We start from the raw sequence: 11,645 nt of genomic DNA on the forward strand, positions 1-11,645 counted from the left end.
CTTTTTTTCTTAAAAAACGACATAGTATAGTAAGGCTTTTTTCTTTAAAAAACGACATAGTATAGTAAGGCTTTTTTTCTTATGAAAACGACATAGTATAGTACGGCTTTTTTTCTTAAAAAAACGACATAGTATAGTAAGGCTTTTTTTCTCTTAAAAAACGACATAGTATAGTAAGGCTATTTTTCTTAAAAAAACGACATAGTATAGTAAGGCTTTTTTTCTTAAAAAACAACATAGTATAAGTAAGGCTTTTTTTCTCTTAAAAAACGACATAGTATAGTAAGGCTTTTTTTCTTTAAAAACGACATAGTATAGTAAGGCTTTTTTCTTAAAAAATCGACATAGTATAGTAAGGCCTTTTTTTCTTTAAAAAATGACATAGTATAGTAAGGCTTTTTTTCTTAAAAAACGACATAGTATAGTAAGGCTTTTTTTCTTATTAAAACGACATAGTATAGTAAAGCTTTTTTTCTTTAAAAACGACATGGTATAGTAAGGCTATTTTTCTTAAAAAAACGACATAGTATAGTAAGGCTTTTTTCTTAAAAAACGACATAGTATAGTAAGGCTTTTTTCTTAAAAAACGACATAGTATAGTAAGGCTTTTTTTCTTGAAGAACGACAGTATAGTAAGGCTTTTTTCTCTCTTAAAAAACGACATAGTATAGTAAGGCTTTTTTTCTTAAAAAATGACATAGTATAGTAAGGCTTTTTTTCTCTTAAAAAACGACATAGTATAGTAAGGCCTTTTTTTCTTATGAAAACGACATAGTATAGTACGGCTTTTTTTCTTAAAAAAACGACATAGTATAGTAAGGCTTTTTTTCTCTTAAAAAACGACATAGTATAGTAAGGCTATTTTTCTTAAAAAAACGACATAGTATAGTAAGGCTTTTTTTCTTAAAAAACAACATAGTATAGTAAGGCTTTTTTTCTCTTAAAAAACGACATAGTATAGTAAGGCTTTTTTTCTTTAAAAACGACATAGTATAGTAAGGCTTTTTTCTTAAAAAATCGACATAGTATAGTAAGGCCTTTTTTTCTTTAAAAAATGACATAGTATAGTAAGGCTTTTTTTCTTAAAAAACGACATAGTATAGTAAGGCTTTTTTTCTTATTAAAACGACATAGTATAGTAAAGCTTTTTTTCTTTAAAAACGACATGGTATAGTAAGGCTATTTTTCTTAAAAAAACGACATAGTATAGTAAGGCTTTTTTCTTAAAAAACGACATAGTATAGTAAGGCTTTTTTCTTAAAAAACGACATAGTATAGTAAGGCTTTTTTTCTTGAAGAACGACATAGTATAGTAAGGCTTTTTTCTCTCTTAAAAAACGACATAGTATAGTAAGGCTTTTTTTCTTAAAAAATGACATAGTATAGTAAGGCTTTTTTTCTCTTAAAAAACGACATAGTATAGTAAGGCTTTTTTCTTAAAAAATCGACATAGTATAGTAAGGCCTTTTTTTTTCTTAAAAAATCGACATAGTATAGTAAGGCCTTTTTTTTCTTAAAAACGACATAGTATAGTAAGGCTTTTTTTTCTTAAACGACATAGTATAGTAAGGCTTTTTTTTCTTAAAAAACGACATAGTATAGTAAGGCTTTTTTTCTTAAAAAACGACATAGTATAGTAAGGCTTTTTTTTATTTTTTAAACGACATAGTATAGTAAGGCTTTTTTTCTTATAAAAACGACATAGTATAGTAAGGCTTTTTTTCTTAAAAAAAACGACATAGTATAGTAAGGCTTTTTTCTTTAAAAACGACATAGTATAGTAAGGCTTTTTTTCTTAAAAAAACGACATAGTATAGTAAGGCTTTTTTCTTAAAAAACGACATAGTATAGTAAGGCTTTTTTTCTTAAAAAACGACATAGTATAGTAAGGCTTTTTCTCTCTTAAAAACAATAGTATAGTAAGGCTTTTTTCTTTTTAAAAAACGACATAGTATAGTAAGGCTTTTTTTCTTAAAAAAACGACATAGTATAGTAAGGCTTTTTTCTTAAAAAACGACATAGTATAGTAAGGCTTTTTTTCTTATAAAAACGACATAGTATAGTAAGGCTTTTTTCTCTCTTAAAAAACGACATAGTATAGTAAGGCTTTTTTCTTAAAAAACGACATAGTATAGTAAGGCTTTTTTTCTTGAAAAACGACATAGTATAGTAAGGCTTTTTTCTTAAAAAACGACATAGTATAGTAAGGCTTTTTTCCTTATAAAAACGACATAGTATAGTAAGGCTTTTTTCTTAAAAAAACGACATAGTATAGTAAGGCTTTTTTTTCTTAAAAAAACGACATAGTATAGTAAGGCTTTTTTTCTTGAAAAACGACATAGTATAGTAAGGCTTTTTTTCTTAAAAAAACGACATAGTATAGTAAGGCTTTTTTTCTTAAAAAAACGACATAGTATAGTAAGGCTTCTTTCTTAAAAAAACGACATAGTATAGTAAGGCCTTTTTTCTTAAAAAACGACATAGTATAGTAAGGCTTTTTTTCTTAAAAAACGACATAGTATAGTAAGGCTTTTTTTCTTGAAAAACGACATAGTATATTAAGGCTTTTTTTCTTAAAAAAACGACATAGTATAGTAAGGCTTTTTTCTTAAAAAAACGACATAGTATAGTAAGGCTTTTTTTCTTAAAAAACGACATAGTATAGTAAGGCTTTTTTTCTTGAAAAACGACATAGTATAGTAAGGCTTTTTTTCTTAAAAAAACGACATAGTATAGTAAGGCTTTTTTCTTAAAAAAACGACATAGTATAGTAAGGCTTTTTTTCTTATAAAAACGACATAGTATAGTAAGGCTTTTTTCTTAAAAAACGACATAGTATAGTAAGGCTTTTTTCTTAAAAAAACGACATAGTATAGTAAGGCTTTTTTTCTTGAAAAACGACATAGTATAGTAAGGCTTTTTTTCTTAAAAAACGACATAGTATAGTAAGGCTTTTTTTTCTTAAACGACATAGTATAGTAAGGCTTTTTTTTTCTTAAAAAACGACATAGTATAGTAAGGCTTTTTTTCTTAAAAAACGACATAGTATAGTAAGGCTTTTTTATTTTTTAAACGACATAGTATAGTAAGGCTTTTTTTCTTATAAAAACGACATAGTATAGTAAGGCTTTTTTTCTTAAAAAAAGACATAGTATAGTAAGGCTTTTTTTCTTGAAAAACGACATAGTATAGTAAGGCTTTTTTTCTCTTAAAAAACGACAGTATAGTAAGGCTTTTTTCTTTTAAAAAAAACGACATAGTATAGTAAGGCTTTTTTCTTTAAAAACGACATAGTATAGTAAGGCTTTTTTTCTTAAAAAAACGACATAGTATAGTAAGGCTTTTTTCTTAAAAAACGACATAGTATAGTAAGGCTTTTTTTCTTAAAAAACGACATAGTATAGTAAGGCTTTTTCTCTCTTAAAAACAATAGTATAGTAAGGCTTTTTTCTTAAAAAACGACATAGTATAGTAAGGCTTTTTTCCTTATAAAAACGACATAGTATAGTAAGGCTTTTTTCTTAAAAAAACGACATAGTATAGTAAGGCTTTTTTTCTTGAAAAACGACATAGTATAGTAAGGCTTTTTTTCTTAAAAAAAACGACATAGTATAGTAAGGCTTTTTTTCTTGAAAAACGACATAGTATAGTAAGGCTTTTTTTCTTAAAAAAACGACATAGTATAGTAAGGCTTTTTTCTTAAAAAAACGACATAGTATAGTAAGGCTTTTTTTCTTATAAAAACGACATAGTATAGTAAGGCTTTTTTCTTAAAAAAACGACATAGTATAGTAAGGCTTTTTTCTTAAAAAAACGACATAGTATAGTAAGGCTTTTTTTCTTGAAAAACGACATAGTATAGTAAGGCTTTTTTTCTTAAAAAAACGACATAGTATAGTAAGGCTTTTTTTCTTAAAAAAACGACATAGTATAGTAAGGCTTTTTTTCTTATAAAAACGACATAGTATAGTAAGGCTTTTTTCTTAAAAAACGACATAGTATAGTAAGGCTTTTTTCTTAAAAAATGACATAGTATAGTAAGGCTTTTTCTTATAAAAACGACATAGTATAGTAAGGCTTTTTTCTTAAAAAACGACATAGTATAGTAAGGCTTTTTTTCTTAAACGACATAGTATAGTAAGGCTTTTTTCTTAAAAAATCGACACAGTATACTAAGGCCTTTTTTTCCTTAAAAACGACATAGTATAGTAAGGCTTTTTTTCTTAAAAAACGACATCGTATAGTAAGGCTTTTTTCTTAAAAAAACGACATAGTATAGTAAGGCTTTTTTTCTTATAAAAACGACATAGTATAGTAAGGCTTTTTTCTTAAAAAACGACATAGTATAGTAAGGCTTTTTTCTTAAAAAACGACATAGTATAGTAAGGCTTTTTTCTTGAAAAACGACATAGTATAGTAAGGCTTTTTCTTATAAAAACGACATAGTATAGTAAGGCTTTTTTCTTAAAAAACGACATAGTATAGTAAGGCTTTTTTTCTTAAACGACATAGTATAGTAAGGCTTTTTTCTTAAAAAATCGACATAGTATAGTAAGGCCTTTTTTTCCTTAAAAACGACATAGTATAGTAAGGCTTTTTTTCTTAAAAAACGACATCGTATAGTAAGGCTTTTTTCTTAAAAAACGACATAGTATAGTAAGGCTTGTTTTCTTGAAAAACGACATAGTATAGTAAGGCTTTTTTCTCTCTTAAAAAACGACATAGTATAGTAAGGCTTTTTTTTCTTAAAAACGACATAGTATAGTAAGGCTTTTTTTCTTAAAAAAAACGACAGTATAGTAAGGCTTTTTTCTTAAAAAAACGACATAGTATAGTAAGGCTTTTTTTCTTAAAAAACGACATAGTATAGTAAGGCTTTTTTTCTTAAAAAAAGACATAGTATAGTAAGGCTTTTTTTCTTGAAAAACGACATAGTATAGTAAGGCTTTTTTTCTCTTAAAAAACGACAGTATAGTAAGGCTTTTTTCTTTTTAAAAAAACGACATAGTATAGTAAGGCTTTTTTCTTAAAAAAACGACATAGTATAGTAAGGCTTTTTTTCTTAAAAAACGACATAGTATAGTAAGGCTTTTTTTCTTAAAAAATCGACATAGTATAGTAAGGCCTTTTTTTTCTTAAAAACGACATAGTATAGTAAGGCTTTTTTTCTTGAAAAACGACATAGTATAGTAAGGCTTTTTTTCTTGAAAAACGACATAGTATAGTAAGGCTTTTTTTCTTAAAAAAACGACATAGTATAGTAAGGCTTTTTTTCTTAAAAAAACGACATAGTATAGTAAGGCTTTTTTTCTTATAAAAACGACATAGTATAGTAAGGCTTTTTTCTTAAAAAACGACATAGTATAGTAAGGCTTTTTTCTTAAAAAATGACATAGTATAGTAAGGCTTTTTCTTATAAAAACGACATAGTATAGTAAGGCTTTTTTCTTAAAAAATCGACACAGTATACTAAGGCCTTTTTTCCCTTAAAAACGACATAGTATAGTAAGGCTTTTTTTCTTAAAAAACGACATCGTATAGTAAGGCTTTTTTCTTAAAAAAACGACATAGTATAGTAAGGCTTTTTTTCTTATAAAAACGACATAGTATAGTAAGGCTTTTTTCTTAAAAAACGACATAGTATAGTAAGGCTTTTTTCTTAAAAAACGACATCGTATAGTAAGGCTTGTTTTCTTGAAAAACGACATAGTATAGTAAGGCTTTTTTCTCTCTTAAAAAACGACATAGTATAGTAAGGCTTTTTTTTCTTAAAAACGACATAGTATAGTAAGGCTTTTTTTCTTAAAAAAAACGACAGTATAGTAAGGCTTTTTTCTTAAAAAAACGACATAGTATAGTAAGGCTTTTTTTCTTAAAAAACGACATAGTATAGTAAGGCTTTTTTTCTTGAAAAACGACATAGTATAGTAAGGCTTTTTTTCTCTTAAAAAACGACAGTATAGTAAGGCTTTTTTCTTAAAAAAAAAAAACGACATAGTATAGTAAGGCTTTTTTCTTAAAAAAAACGACATAGTATAGTAAGGCTTTTTTTCTTATGAAAACGACATAGTATAGTACGGCTTTTTTTCTTACAAAACGACATAGTATAGTAAGGCTTTTTCTTCTTCTTAAAAACGACATAGTATAGTAAGGCTTTTTTTCTTAAAAAACGACATAGTATAGTAAGGCTTTTTTCTTAAAAAACGACATAGTATAGTAAGGCTTTTTTCTTAAAAAATCGACATAGTATAGTAAGGCTTTTTTCTTAAAAAATCGACATAGTATAGTAAGGCCTTTTTTTTCTTAAAAACGACATAGTATAGTAAGGCTTTTTTTCTTAAAAAACGACATAGTATAGTAAGGCTTTTTTCATTAAAAATGACATAGTATAGTAAGGCTTTTTTCTTAAAAAACGACATAGTATAGTAAGGCTTTTTTTTTTCTTAAAAACGACATAGTATAGTAAGGCTTTTTTCTTAAAAAACGACATAGTATAGTAAGGCTTTTTTCCTTATAAAAACGACATAGTATAGTAAGGCTTTTTTTCTTTAAAAAAACGACATAGTATAGTAAGGCTTTTTTCTTAAAAAAACGACATAGTATAGTAAGGCTTTTTTTCTTATAAAAACGACATAGTATAGTAAGGCTTTTTTCTTAAAAAACGACATAGTATAGTAAGGCTTTTTTCTTAAAAAAAACGACATAGTATAGTAAGGCTTTTTTTCTTGAAAAACGACATAGTATAGTAAGGCTTTTTTTCTTAAAAAAACAACATAGTATTGTAAGGCTTTTTTCTTAAAAAACGACATAGTATAGTAAGGCTTTTTTCTTAAAAAACGACATAGTATAGTAAGGCTTTTTTCTTAAAAAACGACATAGTATAGTAAGGCTTTTTCTTATAAAAACGACATAGTATAGTAAGGCTTTTTTCTTAAAAAACGACATAGTATAGTAAGGCTTTTTTTCTTAAACGACATAGTATAGTAAGGCATTTTTTCTTAAACGACATAGTATAGTAAGGCTTTTTTCTTAAAAAATCGACATAGTATAGCAAGGCCTTTTTTTCCTTAAAAACGACATAGTATAGTAAGGCTTTTTTTCTTAAAAAACGACATCGTATAGTAAGGCTTTTTTCTTAAAAAACGACATAGTATAGTAAGGCTTTTTTTCTTACAAAACGACATAGTATAGTAAGGCTTTTTCTTCTTCTTAAAAACGACAGTATAGTAAGGCTTTTTTTCTTAAAAAACGACATAGTATAGTAAGGCTTTTTTTCTTGAAAAACGACATAGTATAATAAGGCTTTTTTTCTTAAAAAAACGACATAGTATAGTAAGGCTTTTTTTCTTAAAAAAACGACATAGTATAGTAAGGCTTTTTTTCTTATAAAAACGACATAGTATAGTAAGGCTTTTTTCTTAAAAAAACGACATAGTATAGTAAGGCTTTTTTCTTAAAAAATGACATAGTATAGTAAGGCTTTTTTCTTAAAAAACGACATAGTATAGTAAGGCTTTTTTTCTTAAACGACATAGTATAGTAAGGCTTTTTTCTTAAAAAATCGACATAGTATAGTAAGGCCTTTTTTTTTCCTTAAAAACGACATAGTATAGTAAGGCTTTTTTTCTTAAAAAACGACATCGTATAGTAAGGCTTTTTTCTTAAAAAACGACATAGTATAGTAAGGCTTGTTTTCTTGAAAAACGACATAGTATAGTAAGGCTTTTTTCTCTCTTAAAAAACGACATAGTATAGTAAGGCTTTTTTTTCTTAAAAACGACATAGTATAGTAAGGCTTTTTTTCTTAAAAAAAACGACAGTATAGTAAGGCTTTTTTCTTAAAAAAACGACATAGTATAGTAAGGCTTTTTTTCTTAAAAAACGACATAGTATAGTAAGGCTTTTTTTCTTAAAAAACGACATAGTATAGTAAGGCTTTTTTTCTTGAAAAACGACATAGTATAGTAAGGCTTTTTTTCTCTTAAAAAACGACAGTATAGTAAGGCTTTTTTCTTTAAAAAAAAACGACATAGTATAGTAAGGCTTTTTTCTTAAAAAAAACGACATAGTATAGTAAGGCTTTTTTTCTTATGAAAACGACATAGTATAGTAAGGCTTTTTCTTCTTCTTAAAAACGACATAGTATAGTAAGGCTTTTTTTCTTAAAAAACGACATAGTATAGTAAGGCTTTTTTTCTTAAAAAACGACATAGTATAGTAAGGCTTTTTTCTTAAAAAATCGACATAGTATAGTAAGGCCTTTTTTTTCTTAAAAACGACATAGTATAGTAAGGCTTTTTTTCTTAAAAAACGACATAGTATAGTAAGGCTTTTTTCTTAAAGAACGACATAGTATAGTAAGGCTTTTTTTTTCTTAAAAACGACATAGTATAGTAAGGCTTTTTTCTTAAAAAACGACATAGTATAGTAAGGCTTTTTTCCTTATAAAAACGACATAGTATAGTAAGGCTTTTTTTCTTTAAAAAAACGACATAGTATAGTAAGGCTTTTTTCTTAAAAAAACGACATAGTATAGTAAGGCTTTTTTTCTTAAAAAACGACATAGTATAGTAAGGCTTTTTTCTTAAAAAAACGACATAGTATAGTAAGGCTTTTTTTCTTGAAAAACGACATAGTATAGTAAGGCTTTTTTTCTTAAAAAACAACATAGTATTGTAAGGCTTTTTTCTTAAAAAACGACATAGTATAGTAAGGCTTTTTTTCTTATAAAAACGACATAGTATAGTAAGGCTTTTTTCTTAAAAAACGACATAGTATAGTAAGGCTTTTTTCTTAAAAAACGACATAGTATAGTAAGGCTTTTTTCTTAAAAAACGACATAGTATAGTAAGGCTTTTTTCTTAAAAAACGACATAGTATAGTAAGGCTTTTTTTCTTGAAAAACGACATAGTATAGTAAGGCTTTTTTTCTTAAAAAAACAACATAGTATTGTAAGGCTTTTTTCTTAAAAAAACGACATAGTATAGTAAGGCTTTTTTTCTTATAAAAACGACATAGTATAGTAAGGCTTTTTTCTTAAAAAACGACATAGTATAGTAAGGCTTTTTTCTTAAAAAATGACATAGTATAGTAAGGCTTTTTTTTTCTTAAAAAAAACGACATAATATAGTAAGGCTTTTTTTTTTAAACGACATAGTATAGTAAGGCTTTTTTTCTTTAAAAAACGACAGTGTAGTAAGGCTTTTTTCTTAAAAAACGACATAGTATAGTGAGGCTTTTTTTCTTAAAAAAACTACATAGTACAGTAAGGCTTTTATTCTTAGAAAACGACATAGTATAGTAAGGCTTTTTTTGCATAATAAAGGAGTGTAGTAAGGCTTTTTTCTTTTAAAAAAACGACAGTATATATAGTTACGCTTTGTTTCTTTAAAAAACAACATAGAATAGTAAGGCTTTTTTACTTAAAAAAACGACCATGTACAGTAAGGCATTTTTCTTAAAAACGACATAGTATAGAAAGGCATTTTTCTTAAAAAACGATATAGTATAGCAAGGCTTTTTTTCTTACATGGTCGTTTTTTAAGAAAAAAAGCCTTATTTTACCATGTCGTTTTTTAAAGAAATAAAAGTCTATTGGAAATGGAGTTGACGTTAATGCAGCCCGCAAACAAACCCGAGTCTGACTTCACTGAGGCACCGGCGTCTCCAGCTATTTACACAGAAGAGTAGCGTATTTATTAGCTATCTGCACGACCGGCTTAATCTTACATTCCGTAGGGGAAGGCGGGTCAACGGCGCCGATAGCGCTACGCCTCACGAGGCCACGCTAAGCTGTATAAAATGTCTCTTTGACAAGCTGACGGGAGACCCGGAGTCCTCGGCAGCATTCTTGTGTGGTCGTCACCGGAGCGGAACATTAATCTTCTCCTTTCACCTTCTCTCCACAGCAACCAGGATGAAGGGCGCAAGAGTTCCTCGCCAGCGTTCCCCCCTCCGTAACGTCAACACGGGACTGGCTGGGTTCCTGGAAAGGCAAGAAGTGAAAGAACGACTTGGTATAGTTTCTTTCCACCGGATGTGTTTACCCAAGGACCCCTTGTGTGACTTTCTCACGTCACGGTTGCCGTGCGCCGTTTGGAAGACGGTGAGCAGAAAGCGCCGTGATTTGACGCGCTATCGTTTTTCGACTGAAGTCCTTTGAACATTTTAGCCAAAAGGCCAAGAGTCCTCCTCGTTACACTGGGCTTTCACTCAGGTGGAACGAATTGAACTGCTGACTGATTACATACCTGTTTTCCCCTTATTTTATACGTTTTTTTGGACCATTTCAAAATGCCTGTGCCGTATAACTTTTTTTTTTTTTACAGGAAACCAATATTTAAAAACATTTTTTAAAGTATATTTTTTGTAAAACAATCTCATTTTACCCATTTTGGCTCTGATCCGGATCGTCTCGATCATTGGAAGCTAACGCTAACGTGATCATCGATTGCTAATATTGTCAGGCTTAAAGCCTTTCCCACTTCCAACTTTTCACTATACAGTGGTACCTCGACATACGATTGTAATTCGTTCCGAGACTGAGATCGTATATCGAGCTTTTCGCAACTCGAGCCAACGTTTCCCATTGATGCACACAAATGTCCTCACAATAGGATAACGCACGACCACTTGCCAACGAGAAGTAGTCTTGAATGAGCGATCGCGGGAGCTAACAGACTAAGGAAGGAATAACAGGAAATGCAATAGCTGAGCTTACCCACATATTGATTGTGGGTAATGAAGTTTTATTCTGAGAAAGGGTGCCATTGGCTATCGGTGTTGTGTGCACGAGTATAATTCATTACCCAGAAAGCCCTCTTTTTGCCCACGAATGCGCGTTGTGCGTTTCCTGGTCGAAACTCGCCTGAATAAATCGTTCAGTCCTCGTAGATATAGTAGTTATACACGAAAGAGATGCGGCAAAAAAAGACAGTTCGCTACAATGATAAACAGCCTCTCATGTCACGGCCACCTGGCTTGGTCGCATCTCGAAAATTTAATCGTATCGCGAACAAATTATGTTTGTTGTATCACGAGGTACCACTGTATGAATATAGCGTGTCAGTAAGCAATGTACCCAGACAGTTAAGCTGTAAGCTACAACTATAGAATTTTGAATTTAGTGCATACTGATTGGCCATCCCGTCCACTTGGGAGAAAATTGTAGACTTTTAAGGGCGCCTTACTCGAGGAAAAATGTGCCCCGTTGAATTCGTACGTTTTTTTTTTTTTTTTAATTGCTTAATAAGGGGAATTGCAAACATTAATAAGGGGAACAATTGGCTGAGGTTGACAGGCATGTGATGAAGTGACTTGATTGGAAAATGGAACTAGCAGACGTGTACAGACCAGAAAGACGTGTGCTAAAAGTGTCTGATTTTGTGTATACTTACAACTCTTCCTGTCTCTATTTTGAGAACGTTGGACTTGGGCTTCCCTCAATTTTGGCCAACTTAAATTTGGATCTTCGTCCTGAAGTGAAAATACAAGCTGGCAAAGGGTGAAGAAGTTACTTATTTTTGTTCTGTGTGTGTGTCTCAGGGTTTTGTAAATATATATATGTATTTTTTCCCGTTTTTTTCTTACCGCATGAAGAGGGATTGACTTGGTTGACGCTGGAATGATGACCTCTTTGTCGTAT

The 11,645-nt window shown here is 29.5% G+C and overlaps 1 protein-coding gene and 1 long non-coding RNA gene across 2 annotated transcripts in view; one reads left to right on the top strand and one right to left on the bottom strand.

Moving 5' to 3' along the window:
• enc3 (ectodermal-neural cortex 3) overlaps positions 1-11,645 on the top strand; it is a 36,854-nt gene that overhangs the window by 24,746 nt on the left and 463 nt on the right. The window contains exon 4 of the mRNA XM_077607631.1: positions 9,910-11,645. This exon is cut by the window's right edge and continues 463 nt beyond it. The gene's annotated coding sequence lies outside the window, so the exon portion shown is untranslated. The remainder of the gene's footprint in view (positions 1-9,909) is intronic.
• Positions 9,263-11,645, bottom strand: part of LOC144079082 (uncharacterized) — a 2,839-nt gene continuing 456 nt past the window's right edge. Inside the window, exons 1-3 of the long non-coding RNA XR_013301407.1 lie at positions 11,591-11,645; positions 11,398-11,494; positions 9,263-9,986 (exon numbers count right to left, since the gene is read on the bottom strand). The exon at positions 11,591-11,645 is cut by the window's right edge and continues 456 nt beyond it. This is a non-coding gene — a long non-coding RNA (uncharacterized LOC144079082). The remainder of the gene's footprint in view (positions 9,987-11,397; positions 11,495-11,590) is intronic.

Source organism: Stigmatopora argus, chromosome 8, assembly GCF_051989625.1.
Source record: "Stigmatopora argus isolate UIUO_Sarg chromosome 8, RoL_Sarg_1.0, whole genome shotgun sequence".
Taxonomy (NCBI): Eukaryota; Metazoa; Chordata; class Actinopteri; order Syngnathiformes; family Syngnathidae; genus Stigmatopora; species Stigmatopora argus.